The sequence below is a fragment of the Macrotis lagotis genome, chromosome 6 (assembly GCF_037893015.1).
Source record: "Macrotis lagotis isolate mMagLag1 chromosome 6, bilby.v1.9.chrom.fasta, whole genome shotgun sequence".
Lineage (NCBI taxonomy): Eukaryota > Metazoa > Chordata > Mammalia > Peramelemorphia > Peramelidae > Macrotis > Macrotis lagotis.
In genome coordinates, this window is record NC_133663.1 from 78,333,369 (window position 1) to 78,338,100 (window position 4,732).

Here is a 4,732-nt window from a genome sequence, read left to right on the forward strand (position 1 = left end):
TCCAGGTTCAAACAAAACAGAATGTGTGTCCAATTCAGTATTTGAACCCAATCAGGAAATAAAAGGTTTAGTATGTAAGCTGTGGGGCCATGTAAAATGACATAATCAATAAGCAAGATAGTATAGTAGATAAAGAAGCAACCTTGCTCTGGAAGACCTGGAATCAGTTCCTGTTGCTAACACACATTGGCCATTTAACTGTGTAAATCACTCTCTCTCACTACTGCCCCCCCCCACATCTCTCTCAGCATATGCAAGTAAGTAGAAGTAGAAGGAATTTTTTCATCAAGAATTCTTGAAATCACCTATCTCCTGGGGGTTGGGAAGTGTAGTTCACTTAGATGTTACATTAATATAACTTCTCTTCTTGTTCAGTATCATGCAAGTAGGAGCAGAGGAGTTGGATGGTTGGTGTAAACCACAGGGTTGGGGCTTGAAAAGGCAAAAGAAAATTGGGGTAAGTGGATAAAGGACTTGAGAACAGAGGTCAAAGGAACAGACAAACTGATTAAGAGTCAAAATTGTGATGGGAAGAAAATGTAGCTAGAGCAGAATGATAAATTAAAAGCCAAAGGAAACATGGTGTCCAGGTCTTGTGAGATTAAAAGCTTGTCTAAGGGAGTATTACAAGAGTTCTGCCAATCAAGGTGCTCCAATGGTTTGTCAATGCAAAATAATATTTCAGTAATCTCTTAGAGTGGAAGAAAAGTTTAGAGGGGGATCAATCAGTGTCTATTAAAATCATGAGAGCCCATTGTGACAGGGCTCATACAACTGGAAAAAAGCTTCTGCCATCAATAAATATCTCAATATCACAGAGGAGTTCCATGAGCATCCTTTGCCTCCATCACTACCCATTCCTCCTATACCACTCTAAGTAGCCCAGATCCCTAATCCTTAGACTAGAAAATTGTTTGGAGGAATAAGATGAGAAAGTACATTATAGCTGCCCATGGAGCTTTAAGGAGAGGAAAGAGAGCTCTCTTTTTTTGATAGCTAAAGTGTAACGAACTACTTGACATTTGGGGGTCTCTTCCAGTCTTCAAAATTGATAAAGTTCTGGAAGAATAATGTATGTCTCCATGAATTTGATGTAGCCCTTCTGAATGACTTTATTATTCTTCCTTTAAATTATGCATGACTTTCACATCCAGTTGAATATCAATAGGAAAACAAATCTGACCCTTCTTTTCCAGCATCTCTTAGATAAGATCCTGTGCAGTGAATGAGTAGCATAAAATTTCTAGGTGTTGGGACTGTGATTTCTTTTAACCAGTACTCTTAAACTCTGATTTGTGTTTATTGACTTTGATCTCTTCAATGAACTCCTTTTTAAAAAATTCTTATTTAATTTATTTCTCAAATTTTTGAATTTTTGAAGAAAACTTGTAATTTAACTTAGGTTTCTCCACTCTTACTCTTTTTTAGTTATCCACTCCTTGAAGATGAATTAGCTGCTGAAATGCATGATTAACATCTTTTCCAAGTCACATGTATTTGTATTATGGAATAGAACAAGCATTTTTATAACATAGTATATTAAAAAGATGATTGCACATGAAACTGCAAATCTACTAGGCATAACACATTCCTTCTAAATATACAACGGTTATCATTTCTTTTTTCCCTTTTGTTTTCTTCTCTACTCCCCCCACCAGATGATCATCATTAGGCACAAACAAGCACACACATACACATTTATACATATATATGTAAAATTATCCTGTGCATGCTTCTATTTATCAGTTCTTTCTCAGGATGCAGTTAGCATCTTTCTTTATATGCCCTTTATAGTTAATTTGCATATTTGTAATAAGTATTTATAACATAAATACTATACTTATTCACTCCAAGTTCTTAACATAATAATATTATTATTATGTGCAGTTCTCTTGGTTCTGCTCATTTTACTCCATTATAAGATCATTGAGTTCATCATTTCTTATAGCACAGTAATATTCCATCACAATTATATACCACAACTTGCTCAGTCAATTCCCAGTTGATGGATATTTCCAGTTCTTTGACACCACAAAGAGGATTGATTGCTCTAAACATTTTAGGACATAAAGATTCTTCTCCTTTTACCCCTAATCGTCTTTGGAAATGGACCTAGTAGTGATTTTGCTGTGTAGTTTCATAACTCTTTTGAAACAATTTCAGATTGCTTTCCAAATGGTTGGATCAGTTCACAATTCTACCAAATATGAATTAACTTCTCAAATTTTCCACATCCGAGGTTTCACATTTGAATTCACATTAAATTTGCATTGAATCAAGCTTAACATCTTTATTTGTCAAAATAGTTTTGCCTTCAGGCATGCCAGCACCTATTTGCTGGATGAAAACAATGCTTGAATCAAAAGATTTGCAGTTTTCCTCCTTTCTTAGCATTGCAGAGTATGATCCCCAAGTCTGATAACAATTATTTATAGACTTGGCCATGCATGGAAAGTGAGCTTACATACATCAAACAGGAGATGGGGTTGTAAAGTTGAAGTCTGACTGCTTTTTTACCAAGGTCTGAGGGACTTTGCATAAGTTATTTTATCTCCCTTAGCCTCAGTTTTCTCATATGTAAAACAAAGAAGCTAAAATTGTTGTTATTCAGTTGTGTCCAACTCTTTGTGTCCCTATTTGGGATTTTAGTGGCAAAATATTGGAGTTATTGGCCATTCCCTTCTCCAGTTCATTTTGCAGATGGAGAAACTGAGGCAAAAATGGTTAAATGACTTCCCCAGGGTCCCACAGCTAGTAAGTGTCTGAGACCAGATTATATAAATCAGGTCTTCTCCTCCCAGGTCATGTCCCCTATCCACTGCACCACCTAACTATCTCGGACTAGATCATCACTAAAATCAATACTAAATCCTCTTTGGACATATATATTCCCAACTCCTGTAGAGAAAGAACAAAGCATTAGGCTTCTACAAGTTTAAACTTCCATTGATAATGAGGGGGAAAAAAAGACTAGGGGAAAAAATACTTCAGTCTTCTTCCCGTTTTCTACAGGAAACTTTTTATCAGTCCCTCAATTCAAGTGTCTTCTCTTTTAATTATTTCCTATCTTTCCTACCTATAAGTTGTTAGATTGTAAGTTTCCTGAGGGCCAGGATTTTTTTGTCTCTTTTTTATAGTCCTAGTGTTTAGCATAGCGTTTAGCACATAGTAAGTCCTTAACAAATGTTTATTGATTGATTAATAGCTTGCCAGTCATTTAACAATTGATTTTTGACTACTGATTGGTTGATAACCTATGGGTTTCTTTTTTTTCACAAAATTTCATAATCCAGGTATCTGACATTAATTGTTGATTTGTTTATTTTTAAAGAAGGAAAAAGTTGTAAGAATAGCAACCAAAGCCAAACACCCACAAAACCAGAAGATTCAATTCAATTCAACACGAATTTATTAAGTGACTATAATGTGCAAGTCTCTGCAGTAATTTGTTCTATTCTTGGTAATAGAGTTGTGCAGAGAATGATTCAGCATTGGTATAAGGGAAAAAATCCCTAATGAGGAGAGCAGTTTGTGAATGAAATAAGAGAGCCACAGGAAGCTACTTCTTTGGGACCCTCCATGCTTTTGACAGTAAAATTTCTCATTTGGATATGGAAAATCATCTTTTCCAGTGATTCCATTTGATTGTGAATCTTATAGCATCATTATCTCAGAATGATAATTATAATTAAAAGTAAAATTTCCATTAGCAACAAGCAAAGGAAACAGCAGAGAGCGTGTCAGCAGACTGTATCATGTGTCAACAGGTAGTCATGAGTGCTTTATTACTAGATATTTTCACATGGAGACTAAAGATCACTTTATTAAGGTTATGGTAGAAAAGATTCCTATTTAGATAACAATGAGATGATTCACTTCCAACTAGGAAATTCTACAATTCTTGGATTCTTTGAGGCTTTCTTTTATCATCAATCTCCTCACTTATTATTGGGATAGAAATAGAAAATGAGGGCAAATGGCTTTGCAAACTTTAAAGCCGCTATTAGTAACATTTTAAATATTGATTCTCATATTTTTCCCAACTTAAGTCTTCTCAATTCAAAGATAATTCTCTTTCAGCAAGAAAAACATTAGTAAAATGAGATTTGTGTGGTTGTTTCTCCTCTACATACTCACTATCATCAGTTCCTGTACCCTGCATAATAGTCCCAAGGGACGATTTATATATTTACCCTGTGATCTGAAAAGGCTTAGACTATATTTTCCAAGATTTGGTAGAACATAGATAAAATGACCTGTTTATATAATCATCCTCATGTTGGCTCTGGAAGTCCACCATCCATTCATCAGTTTGTCTTTCAAGATTTCAAAAGGCCCTCTACCAAAGGGAAAATGACACAAAGAGATGGTAGACCAATGCTTGACAGATTCTTTTATTGACTGATTGATTGATTGCAATGGGGTTAAGTGACTTGCCCAAGGTCACACAGCTAGGTAATTATTAAGTGTCTGAGGTCAAATTAGAACTCAGGTCCTCCTGACTCCAGGGCCGGTGCTCTATCCACTGTGCCACCTAATCCTTGAGAGATTCACCTGGGAAGAAAAGAGCTCACAGCTCATAACCTACTAGGACTTTCTTAGAGAGTCTTAGAGAGTCATCCTTATAACTTCTAGGAAAGCATAAAGGCTTGTAGTTGCCCAATTAATATATCTAGGGATTTGTTCAGTATCCAATTATTTGAATCATCATGGAAGACAGGAAGTAGACAGA